Genomic DNA, 13,914 nt, shown 5'->3' with positions numbered 1-13,914 from the left:
TGTGTTGCCCATAGCTTCATAGTGCTGAGACTTAACTCCTTGCACCATCAAGAAGGCTCCCTAAGATATTGACATCTTTTATAAGCAAATATAAATCACATTACTTTCTTGATTTCTTTTGCTTCTTGTTCACCTTTTCAAAAGATTTATTTACTTAGATATACAGAACTGGGGTGCAGGTCAGAGGTGCAAGGGCAATGAGAGGATTCACCAGAGACACAGTGGGGAGCAAAACAGGCAGATGTACAGAAAAAACACTGCTCAGGGGAGCAGTGGGCAAAGCTGGAGAAGTCTGCTGTGCCATGTAGATCACCTCTGGGGTAGGAATTGAATTCGCATTGAAGTGGCCAAGGCCAGCTTTTCAGATCCTGCGCCACCAGGGAGGGCCTGCTTCTTGTTCATTTTTGTATATAAAAAAACAATGGAGTTTTGTATGTTGATTTTGTAGCCTTCCTTTTTAGTGTATTCATCTATTCTAATACATTTTTTATAGAGTCCTTAGGATTTTCTGTATATATTATTGTTTGCAAGTAGTGATAGTTTCACTTCTTTTTGCCTCATTTCCTGTTTTTGTCTGATAGCTCTGACCAAGACTTCTAATACAAATTTAGCAGAAGTGCTAACAATGAGCATCTTTAGCTTATTCTTGTTGTTAAGGGGAAAGCTTTGGGCTTTTCACCATTAAGTATATAGTACTGACTGTTGATTTATGATATATGGCCTTTATTATATTGAAATAGATGCCTCCTATGCCTGTCTTGTTTAGAATTTTTATCATAAATGAATGCTAAAACTTATTAAATGCTTTCTCTGCATCTATTGATACTATTGTAAATGATTTTCATACTTTTGTCGATATCATATAATACATTGATATTTACATTATTAAGCCATCCTTGCATTTCTGGGATAAATCCCACTTCATTATGGTGTATAATCCTTGTGAAATACTGTTGAATTCAATTTGCTAGAGTTTTGCTGAAGATTTTTTTCATCAGATTTATTTGTCTATAATTTTATTGTGCTGTCCATTATCTGGCTTCATTATTAGGGCAATTTTGGTATAGTAAATACATTAGGAACTTTCTTTTTGGATTTTTAGAGACATTGTGAGCAAGATGGACTTTAATTTTTTTTTTTTAAAGCTTTATAAAATTCAAAGCTGACCCTAGACTTTTGTTTTTAGGAAGATTTTTAAATTATTTCAGTTTCTATGTTTGGAATTGGTTTGTTCAGTTCATCTGTTTCTTCATGGGTTAGTCTAGGTAAATTATATTCATTTAAATATTTGTTCAGTTTGTGAGGTTATCAGATTAATTGGCATAGTTGTTTGTAATTATCTCTTATGATATTTTGTATTTCTGGGTTAGCTGCGTTAGTTTCTCTTTCATTTGTAACTATTACTTTTTTATGTCTTTTTTGTTGTTAGTTTAGTTAGAAGTTTGTCTGTTTTGTGTATCTTCTTAAGAATCATCTCTTAGTTTCATTGATTTTTAAAAATCATCTTTTTGATATCTATTTTATTTTTTTTCTACTCTACTTTTTACTATTTCCTTCTTTCTGTTACTTTGAGTCTTGTTTCTTTTCCAAATTGCGCTAGGTATAATATTTTTATATTGTAGGCACTTCTTGCTTCTTATTTAGTGTCTGTATTATAATTATTTTCCCCTTTCAGATCACTTTTGCTCCATCCCATAGAATCTGATCATTTGTATCCTTATTTTGTATCTCAAAGTATTTTTTTAATTGTTCTTTTTTTTATCTAAGAGCTATTAAGCAGCATATTGTTTAGTTTGCATAGTCATAGTTTTTCCTGTTGTTTTTTTTTCTCTTAATACTTTGTTTTTAGCTTTATGGCATTTTACTTAGAAAGAGTGGTAAATATAATTCAGATTTGTGTAGTTTTATTGACAATTTGGCACATTCTTGAAAATATTTCCTGTGCACTTGAAAAAAAAAAGGTGTATGCAACAGTTTTTATGTGGAGTGTTCTATAGATGTTAAACTTATTTGTTTTAACTTCTCATTTAAGGCTATTATTTCATATTTATTCTTTGTCTTATATCTCTGTGCATAGTTCTCTATCCCTAAGATGTTAAAATCCCCTAGTATATTATGTTGTTATCAATCTGTCTCTTTCATTTTGTTTTTAATTATCATTGTGTCTCAGTGCTCCATCAGTACAAATATATATGAGTGTTAATTTTTGTATTTGGTCTTTAATTATAATAGAGTGTATGTCTGTATCTGTTGTTACCTTTTTTAATTGGAGATTTGTTTTATTTGATATAAGAATGGCAGTTCTTTTTTTCCCTTTTTTTAATTTGCCACTTGTTAGGTCTGCCTTACAGCCTTTAAGTCTGTGCCCTGAAGTGGGTTTCTTGTAAACAGCAGAAGGTTGGGCATTGTTTTGAAATCCACTTAACTAATCGATACCTTTTGACTGGTGAATTCAGGCCATTTACATTCAAGGAAAATTATTAAAACTTAAGTGCTCATTGCCATTGCATTATTATTTCTTAAAAAATGTTTCTTGTCTTTATTTTTGAGTTCTTCCTTTCATAATTTGTCTGTGTTCCATTTCCATTCTTCTTTGTGTTATTTTTATTAAATTTTCTTTGAAGGTTCTGCAGAGATTAGTATATGATAGATTGCGAGTCCGTAGGATAGCCTGGTCTCTGACTAGCTCTGATGGGCCACATTGTTACTTTCCTTTACCTTATCTATGTTATATAATTTAGATACCTGTTACCTTTATATTTGTTGTCCTGTTGCTATATAATAAGTCCCTTAAGATTTCTTTCTTATGTGACTTGATGTTGTAAGTTATTTTAGTTTTTGCTTTTTTAGTGAAGCTCTTAACCCTTCTGTCTTCAGTGTTAATGTTTCAGGGTAGAGAATTATAAATTGGAACTCTCTCTCTTTTAAAATACTTTAAATAGTTTGCTAATTACTTCATGCTTATAATGTTTCCACCAGTTTGATTCTGTTCTTTTACAGGTTACCCTTTCATCTCTTGATGTTTTTAGAATAGATTTCAGTCCTTGTCTTTGATATCAGGCAATTTTATAATATAATGTATTTTATAATGTAATTTGTAATATAATGTACCTTGATATGTCTGTCTGCTATTATATTTTTTTAGAAGTCTTTGAGCCTCTTGTATCCAGATGTCTGGTTCATTTCCTAGATGTAGATGGTTTTAAAAAATTATTTCTTTAAATAAAATTCAATGTTTTATTCCTTCTCATTTCCTTCTGGAATCCCCTTAATACAGATATTATTTCTCTTTAGGTTATCCCAAACCTACTTTCATCTTTTTTTTTTTTTAAAGATTTATTTATTCATATGGAACTGGGGTACAGGCTAGAGATGTGGAGGATGAGAGGATTCACCAGAGACAGAGTGGGGAGCAGAACAGGCAGATCGACGAAGTACACTGCTGAGGGGAGCAGTGGGCGGGTCAGGAGAGGTCTGCCTTGCCATGTGAATCTCCTTCCCAGGCAGGCGGGAATCGAACTTATGCGGTAGTGGCTTTAGCTTCTTAGTGCTGTGCTTTAACCTGCTGCGCCACCAGGGAGGGCCTACTTTCATCTTTTACAATTATTTTTTCTTTATATTGTTTTATTTGTGTGTTCTCTGAAATTGTGCTTTCAAGCTTAATTTGCTTATGTTTATCTGCTATTGGGGTCTCAATAGAATTTTTAACTTTTTATACTATTTCTTTCTTCTATTACATCTAGTTGTATTCACCTCATTTTTTCTCTGTGTTTGTTGTGTTTGTTCTATTCCTGTTTTACATCTGTCTATTTTTTAGTCCGACAATCATTGTTTTAACTGTTTCCTTGAACTCCTGTTTAGAAATGTTCTGTTGGATTGAGACTCCTCTTGGACTTTTCTGCTTAGCACTTGTGTTACATTCTTCTGTCTCTCCATTTACAGCTTTTATGAGTTGTAGTAGGGATAGATTTGCAGACCATTGCCTTTGTACCTGCTGAAGTAATAAGAAAATTGGTAGTAGATAAAAAAGGACTGGGGCAATAGGATACTGGATGATTACCTTCCAGTGAGCATCAGAGATTCAAGTTTCCTCCTATGTTGTGGGTTCCACAGTTGTGTGAAGGCGATCCACAGTGATCCCTTCTCTAGACCAAGTGGTCTGGTGTAAGTGTCTTGCATCTGAGCTTTCACCTGTAGGGTATTTTTGAACACAAGATGCAGCTTTGTGTATTGGTTGTAGTTGAAATGGGGGGTCACAGATGAGGAGTTGTTCTATCTTCTTTTTCAGCACAGAAGCTTATCTTTGGGTAACTGTTCTTGTTGTTAATAGGTGTTTAAACTCTGGTTTATACAATTGTCATTTATTTTCTTGGTTTTCGCTCTGAGGTGGGAGATACTTTGACTGCCCCAAGCTTGGCTCCAAGTAGTAACCACTCCTACGAGTAGACATGTGTTCCAACTTGTTTCCCCTAATGATTTAAGCTCTACTAGTCTATATTATATTGAGAGCCTGGGGCTCAAGCCCGTAATACTCATTCTATACTTTGATCCTGTGACTCACCCATAGTGGGCCCTCACCTTGATACCCACTCTTTTACCCCCTTATCAAGTGCACTACTACATCTGAAATGCCCAAGATGTTGTCATATGCCTCTTGAGTCAGCAAATGGGTTTCTGTATAACAACTTCCCCTCCCTCTTGAGGATTGCACTGCCCTGGTATCACTGTAGGCACAGTATACCCGAAGTGTTTCCTATCACTTCGCACCAGACCATTGTGCACAGGGTATGCTGTCGTCATTCATTTTTATTTGGGTATTTGGCTTTGCTCTGCTGCAGATACTCATATCTAAGGCAAGCCTAGAATTTTTCCATTGTGCCATCTTGTTGGATTTTCCTGCTTCACTTTTTCTTTGAGGAAAAACACTTAGCCTTTCTCTTTTCAGATTTTTCTTTAAAATAAGTATATTTAACATAATGATGCCAGTTTTTATAAAATGGTCACATCATGGCCTCTGTCATTAGAGGACAAAACTCTGGTCTCTTTCTAAAACATGTATATCTTTACAAACTTGAAAAAAATCTCCTACCTAGTGAAATTTCTATAGCTAGAATATACTTTTTCTTACTTTAATCACAAATTTCTAAGACTAATATATTGCCTTTATTTCCTGGGCATGTTTTCATCCTAGTTCTATGTATTGAATAGTTGACTTCTACTTCTAAAATGATACTACAATAGAATTCTTGAGGTTGCCAATTATCATCTTGATTAACACTAACAGTCTTTTCGCGGACTTCCACAATGACTGTACTCAGCCCCTTCCCAAAACACACATATTTTCAGGGCCTTATTGTTTCCTGGTTTTCTTGTTGCTTCCTGAACTTTCCTATTCTCTCTGTTTTCATTTCTGAAGTCTTTACTGTAGGGAGTCCTCAAACCTGCATGCTTAGTACTGCTTTTCGTTCTTTTTTTTCTTTAGTTAATTTCTTAATTGCCATTTTAATTATACCACTTTATTAATTTACTCATTCACTTAGTAAATTTTTTTTCATTTGAATTGTGCACCACATAAAATTTTCTTGTAGCTAGGAATATAACGGGTAATAAGACAGAGAGCATTCTTTGCTCTCAGACATAATTAGTCTGGTAAAAGAGAAATTGAATAAGTAGCTATAAGTGTGATGAAATGTCAAGGAGGAATCCACAGTATTCCTAAATGTTCACCTCTCCTTGTAACTAGTAACATAGATTTTAATTTGTAGCTTTGAATTCTTTTTAAGGTTTCTAAATCATACAAAGTACTAACTATCTGAATTTCTCCCTAAACTGGCTAAATTAAAAAAAAAAAACAAAAAACAAAACCCTCTTTTCAAAAGTGGAATTTTAGATCATATGTATTTTAAGTTTTTTTAAGTTTTTGGTTGTGGCTGACATAACCATGTCTGTACCAATGACATCTAAAGTGGATGTGCACATTTACTTTATGGGATATACATGATGATTTACTGGTGGGAGAAAAAATATTAGAAATTTGGTTTGTATTTATTTTTATCTAATAAATAGATAAAATTTTGTTTCATTAATTAAAAAATATGATTAACATTGGTGTCTTCATCTTGCATTTATCAGATAGACAAATGTCACAGACTGTGAACACAGGAGTTATTCCTGTGGGCAAAGTAGAATGCCACAACTTGAGTTCAAACTAGTATTTCCTGTGATGATTTCCTTTGACATATGGCCACATAATATGGTGAGATTGGTTAAATGGGTTTCTACATTATACCCTATATCCAGTTTTCATTAAATGAAACTTCAAAAGATGTACAGATAACCTACAGTGTCTCCCCCAGTGAAGCAAACATTAAAGGTAACAATACAAGCATAAGCAATCAAGAAATGCCAGAGCTGTTACTTCTACTTGTAGTTATCAGGAAGACTGTTGAAATTTGCATTAAAGGATGAGTAAAACTTGATTCAGCCTTCAAGGAACTCAGAAGCTAGTGGGGGAAGCAGGCATGTAAAGCAAAACACAGTTTGAGGGCTATAACTATAAAACCTTATGTAAGATAGGGTGAGAATGACAGAGCATAGAGGAAGTGAGTATTAACTAGCAAGTGATAAAGGAAGTGATAAAGACTTCTTGAGTTGATTTTTTTTTTATTGAATTCATCTGACTGATAAGGGTGGGGAGAGGTGATCAGACTTTTAATTGAGAAAGATCATGTTTTGGGCAGTGTGGATAATGAATTGTAGAGGGGCAAAGGCAGGTAGGAAGATCAGTTAGGAGGTGTCTATTGCCACAATTCATTGTGTAGTACAATGTAACACCCTATCTTAAAATCAAAAATCTTAAATTTGAAAATCTCTTTTTGACCAAAATTGTCCCTCCTCTTATATCACTGATCCCTTTACTCATTTGGTGTGTTATCATCAAGGTTGGCAATCATGCCACATCATTCTTATTTTCCTGATTTTAAAATCTCATCAACTTTCTCAGTTCCCTCCATCCTTCTGACATACCAATTTACATTCACAGTTGAATGTTTTCTCTTCTCATGCTCTGGAACATTGTTAGAGAAAATTACACAACTTGTAGATGGGTGCATATTCCCTCATTTCTGTTGAGCCTGTATAGCTGCCCAGATGTGCTTTTACTTCTTCCTAATCAGCTTCTTTTTACATTCTGCAGAGGCAACTGCAAATCTTTGCCACTCTCAAGAAGCCTACTCAATTCTATGTCCTTATTCTTAGACTTTAATATTTTTTCTTTATAGAAAAACTACAAATCACTAACCCATGTGGTAGGAGCTAACTCAATTCAATTTCATTGTTTCTACCTCTTATCCTTCTACTCACACCTCCCTTCATTATCACTGAATGTTTCTAGGAGGTTGTGTCTCAGATATTCACTTCTGAGCACAGCCACTCCTCTTAAACTCGGCTGCACACTGTCATCTCCTGGAAAATTTAATCTCTGGTGGCTAGACCCGATCCCCAGAGTGTAAACGGACACTAGGTTGTTTAGAAATTCCCCTAGATGATTCCAATGTAAGACCAAGGTTGAGAACTAAACTACCATATTCTGAGGACTCTGAGAGATGATCTTCTGTCCATTAAAGATCAGTCCTTTTCTGTGTGTTCTGGATCATACCTCTCTACCTTTCTGTGTCTTGACCTTTTACCATTACTTGATATTCTGCACCACTTCCTTCCATCATTATAATAAATTGAGTATTTATTGAATGTTTGCCATATGCCAGACACTGTATTAAGAACTGTTATATGTAGTACATCTTTCTTGAAACCTTTCTTCCTTTGGTTTCCATGCCTTAACATGTCTCTGACTTTCCATCTTCTCAGGAATATACTTTCTTTGTTGTTGTTGTTGAGCCTTATCTCTGGCCATCATAGATGAAAATTCCTCAAGGCATAATCCTTATTCTTCTACTCTTCTCATTTCTCACTCTACACTTTCTCACACATAATCTCCTTCATTCATACACACCTCCCTATCCAGATAACTCCTAATTTTATTTTCATTTCATCCATTAACATTTCCACATGTAAATATTTAAAAAATAAGGACTCTTTTTTTTTAGTTAAATATAACCACAATACCATTATCCTACTTAAAACAATACTAACAATAATTCTTTCTAATCAGCAAATATTCAGTTAGTGAGCAATTTTTTTATTACAAAAGTTTATTTTTACGTGAGCAATTTTTTTTAATTGCCCGATAATTCATAAAATTATCCAATTTGAAAAATTCAAGCTCTAATCAAGTCAGCTCTTTTGGTTGGAAAGCTTTATGGGTTTCTTGTTGTTCTTGGAGTAAACAAAATCTGCAAGGTACTAACCCTCCAAGACTTGTCTTGGCTCTCTAATAAGCCAGATTGATAAAATCAAATGTAGAGATTTAGAATGTTTTAAATCCATTATCTGAGTGACATCTGACTAGTAATTTAAATTAAAAGTGAATCTGAAATCCTCAAGATGAAATTTTCATTTGGGGGGCTTTGTTTTGACCAAAAGCAGGGAGTTGAGAAATACTGATGAGAAAAATGATGCAGGATGCCTGGTTCAACTAAGGCAAAGATGTTAATGGAAGGGCCCTAAGAGACATTGCCCATGAACAGCCTGTCATGTATGCTTCAAATAAACTGTCAGAGTTTGGGGAGAATCCAATATAAAACTGTTCTCTTTGTTAGCACTGAACAGCTTTCACAAGGACTGATTTCTTAGATTGAACTCTTTGCTGTCAGCTAATTATTTACCTCTAAACACATAAAAATAAGGCTCAGTCTTCCTAGACAGCAGTTTTTTCTCTAATAAACACAGTTTTTACCATTGTTCTTTGACAACAGTCTTCTGACTGTTTCCCTATATGTGAAAAATTTTGCACATAAATAAATGAGTTATTCGTTGATAATGAAAGCTTAATTTTACTGTCTCTTGTTCTTTCTCCACTTTCTCCCCTCAATATCTCCATCTACTCAATTGATCCAAATGGAAAGCTGAGAAAATTTTTAGTATGTACTTGTTCTTTATCCATACTTCACTTCCAATATCAAATTCATTGCTAAGATCTCAATCTACTTTCAAAACATATTTTGACAAAACCACTATTGTCTAAACAAAACCATCTATTACTTAGACTATTGAAATTTTCTCCCTATTCTGTCCATGTTTATTTACATTCATCCCCTTCCATTTCATTTCCCTCAACCACATATTTCATTATACATTTCTTTCTATATAAAAACTTCAACTAGCTTCCATTATATCTATGATAAATTGATAACAGTCCTGAATCCTTAACATGATGTACTTTATCACAAGGCTCTGATTGGTGAGAACTTCAGAAACCTCCCTAAACCATCTGGTCCTTACAACTACAGCTTCACTGCCCTTCTTTTAATTTTTTTTTTTTTTTGGGTGGGGGAGAGGCGGGCAACAAACCTTTTTCTACTTAGAACTTCCACAGGTACTATTCCTCCGTTTTAATCCCCACTTCCTTCTTATTCTTTAGAAGTCAGTTCACATATCATTTCTTCAGAGTGTCTAACTGAACTTCCTACTAAATTCTCACATAAAGTCCTTCATAGTGTTAAACACAATCTATAATTGTATTAATTTATATTATGCTTGTTTAGTAACTTAATCCATAATAGCTTATAAACCCCAAAGGACAAAGATCATATCTGTTTTTTTTTTTATAATTCTCTATAATGTATGATGCATAGTAGGCACTAAATACTGATTTTGAACTAATAAGTATGTTATAGTATGTGGAAACATTTAATATAGTGCTTGATATAGACAATATTCGTTGATGTTCTTTTTTATTTTAAACATTTACCTTAGATGTTGGCCTTTTACTTAATGAAATGTGATTATGTTAAATAAAAGTATACATATTAAATCTTTTAGATGAATACAGACATTCCACTAGATGTCAGGCAACCCTAAAAAATTAATTGCTATTTATGTAAAGCATAGCATACAAGTCGAGTTCAGTGTTCATCTGGTTGTTGTTATGTATTATTTTTAATTTAATCAAGAGGGATGGAATGTTTCGTAATACTTTTGAGCTGAACACCTGTGGTTTACTTTATCCTTCTGGATATTTTGAGTTAGTCTTAGTCAAAATACACTTATTTTGACTGAGACTATCTTTCCTCTATTGATTTCCTTCATCAGACAGCAATTTACCTCTCTGAGCTTTCTGTTCTGTTACATTTTGTATTTGTTTCTATGCAATTACACACTACATTCATTACTAAAGTTTCATAGATTATATTACTATCTGGGAAAGAATTTCTTTCACTTACCTTTTTAAAAATTAGGTTAGTTTTCAAGTAATTTGAAATAAATTGCTTGTTTTATTTATTAGAATACCCGGGTGTAGTCCAGAAGTGCGGGGGTGAGAGGATTCACCAGAGAAAGAGTGGGGAGCAGTACAGGCATATCCACTGAAATACACTGCTAAGGGGAACAGCAAGAGAGATGGGAGAGGTCTGTTGAACCATATGTGGGTTAACACCCTGGCTGGAGATTGAACTCAGGCCATAGTAGTAACAGAGACTTAACCCCTAGGTCACCAGGGAGGCCCTAAATTACTTCTTTTAAACCTTGGGTTTTATTAAAATCTAAATTAGGTTTCTTTTTTGTAATTAGCCCATAACATAGTGACTTAAAATAACAAATAACACTTATTACCTTGAACTGTTGTGAGTCAGGAAATCTGGAAGTGCTTAGTTGAGTGATATGGCTTGGTTTACTGGGGACAAGTCATGTGAAAATTTGAATATAGCTCACAGGTCCTTCTCTCTGAGGCTTATTCACATGACACTTATTCACATAGCTGATAAGTTGATACTGGCAAATGAGTCTAGTAGTAGAGCTTGTCATGTGAATCTCATGGTAGAGCCATTTGATTATTCTCACAAGAGGGAGTTGAATGTCTGTTAAAGCAAGCAACCCAGGAGACAGCAAGAAAGAAGCTGCTCTTTATTTATTACCTAGTCTTGGAAGTCACACTCTATATTCCTGTTGTATCCTATTGATTGTGCAAGTCAAGGCTCCTCATTGTAGTGGCGGATTCCTTCTGGAAGGAAATCATGGCCTTGGAGGCTATTTCAGTCCACCTTCTGTCAATAACTACTGTCTCTTCAACATGCAAAATACTCATTTTTTTCATAAGGCTCCCCAAAGTATCAAATGATGTCCAGTATCTTATCTAATTAGTCTAGGGGTTGATGGGACTCCTTGGATGTACTTCTTTATGTTCAATGTACACACTTCCTTGTGACTTGAATGCCTTTTTTTTTTTTAAGATTTTATTTATTTATTCATACAGAACTGGGGTACAGGCCAGAAATGCGGAGGGTGAGAGGATTCACCAGGGACAGAGTGGGGAGCAGAACAGGCAGATCGACGAAGTACACTGCTGAGGGGAGCAGCGGGTGGGTCAGGAGAGGTCTGTCAGGCCATGTGGAGCTCCTCCTGGGAAGGTGGGAATGGAACTCATGCGAAAGTGGCTTAAGCTTCTTAGTGTAGTGCTTTAACCCGCTGTACCACCAGGGAGGGCCCCAATACCTGTTTTCTTAAGAGGGGATTGCACAAGACCAGGGGTACCAAGAGACAAGAATTATTGGGGACCAGTTAAAGGACAGCTATCACAAAGTTCATTTCACATTTTTTTCAAAGCAGGTCTATTGGGGACAACTTTCTTTATTTTTATTTGTCTGAGAAGGTATTTCTCCTTTACCTTTCTAAAATTTATTTTTAAATTTGAGGTATAATTGACATATAACATTGTATTTGTTTCAGGTGCAAAACATAAAGATTTGATATTTGTATATATTGTGAAATGATCTGCACAGTTCAGTCTAGTTAACACCTACCTCCATACATATTTACAAAGGAATTTTTCCTTGAAATAAGGATTTGAAGATTTACTCTTTTAGCAAATTTCAAATAAGCAATGTAGTACTATTAACTATATCTGGTAATTCATGCCTTTACCTCTTAACCCAATTTAGCTCGTCACATTCACTGCCTGTATCTGTGAGCTTGGTTGTTGTTTGTTTGACTTTCAATTCCACATATAAGAAATGTCATATGAGTTTGTCTCATTTGGTCTGACTTTATTTTGCTTAACACAATGTCTGTGTTGCTGAAAGTGGCAAGATTTCATTCTGTTTTGTAACTGAATTGTATTCCATCATATGAATACATGTTTATAATAATATCTCATTGTGGTATTGATTTTCATTTCCCTGATGATTATTGATATTGAGCATATTTTCATGTACCTGTTGGCCATTTGTGTGTCTATTTTGGAAAAGTATTCATACCATTTTCTTATTTTGAAATTTTTTTGTGTGTGTTTGTGTGAGTGAAGAAGAACTGGGGTATAGGCCAGAGGTGCAAAACAGGCAAATTTATTGAAATACAATACTAATGGGGAGCAGTAAGCAAAACAGGAGAGGTTTGATGTGTCACATGTGGGTTAGCTCCTTGGCCAGGGATTGAACTGAGGCTGTATGGGTGATAGGATGAGACTTAACCCCCATTTAAAACTTTTATTATTAGTGCTTTTTATTGTGTCACTTCCTTATGTATTTGAGACATTAATCCCTTTTCAGATATGTGATTTATAACTTTTTACTGTTTTTTTCCCTTGCTATGTAGAAGATATTTAGTTTGATCTACTCCCACTTCCTTATTTTTACATTTTTCACTTTGCTTTTGGAATCAGATAAAAAAAAATCATTGACAAAGCTGATGTTGAGTGTTTTGAACCTGTTTCCTTCTAGGAGTTTTATGGTTTTCAGGTATGTTTGAGTTAGTTTTTGTATATGGTATGAGGTAGTGGTTAGTTTAATTATTTTACAAGTGACTGTCCAATTTTTGTAACATAATTTATTGAAGAAACTACCCTTTTCCCATTATGTATTCCCACATAGTCACATTTGAAAGATAATTTAGCTGGATACAGAATTATAGGTTGGTGATTTTTCTTTCATCACTTTATATCACTCTACCTTCTTGTTTGTGTGGCTTTGTAAGAGAAGTCTGATGAAATTCTTATCTCTGTTCTTCTATAGGCAAAATATCTTCTTTCAAGAACTATTTTTTTTTAATTCTCTGATTTGAGTATTATATGCCTCACTGTGGGATTTTTGTATATTGTGTTCTGTGTTCTCTGAGTTTCCTTGGCTCTGTGATAGGTTTCTGTAATTATTAATTTTGGAAAATTCTCAGTCATTATTTAAACATCTCTTTTCTTCCTTTCTCTTTTCTTTTGTCCTGTTACTTCTATCCCATGTAATTATTCTACTGTTTCTACATATTGCATCTTTACCTTCTTTTATTCCTTTTGCTTTTCAGTTTCTATTAATAATCTACAAGCTTATGATTTCTTCAGCCATGTCCAGTGTTCTGATAAGTCTATTCAAGGACTTAATTTCTATTATATGTTTTGATTTTCAACATTTAGTTTTCATTATTTCTTAGGATTTCCATGCTTTAGCTTATATTATCCACCTATTCTCCTATTCTTGTATGTTGCTTACTTTTTTTTTTTTGTATTAAAACCCTTAACATATTAATCACAATTATTTTGAATTCTTGTTTGGGTAACTCCAGAATTGCTCCTCTACCTAATCCTGACTCTAACCTGGTCCTAAAACCTTTTTTACTTTTTTTTTTTTAAAGATGTATTTATTTATTCATACAGAACTGGGGTACAGGCCAGAGATGCGGAGGGTGAGAGGATTCTCCAGAGACAGAGTGGGGAGCAGTACAGGTAGATCAACGAAGTACACTGCTGAGGGGAGCAGCCGGCGGGTCAGGGGAGGTCTGCCACGCCATGTGGTCACCTCCGGGGCAGGCGGGGAT

This window comes from Condylura cristata, unplaced genomic scaffold (genome assembly GCF_000260355.1).
Source record: "Condylura cristata isolate star-nosed mole 26May11 unplaced genomic scaffold, ConCri1.0 scaffold00008, whole genome shotgun sequence".
Lineage (NCBI taxonomy): Eukaryota > Metazoa > Chordata > Mammalia > Eulipotyphla > Talpidae > Condylura > Condylura cristata.
This window is presented reverse-complemented; position numbering follows the sequence as displayed.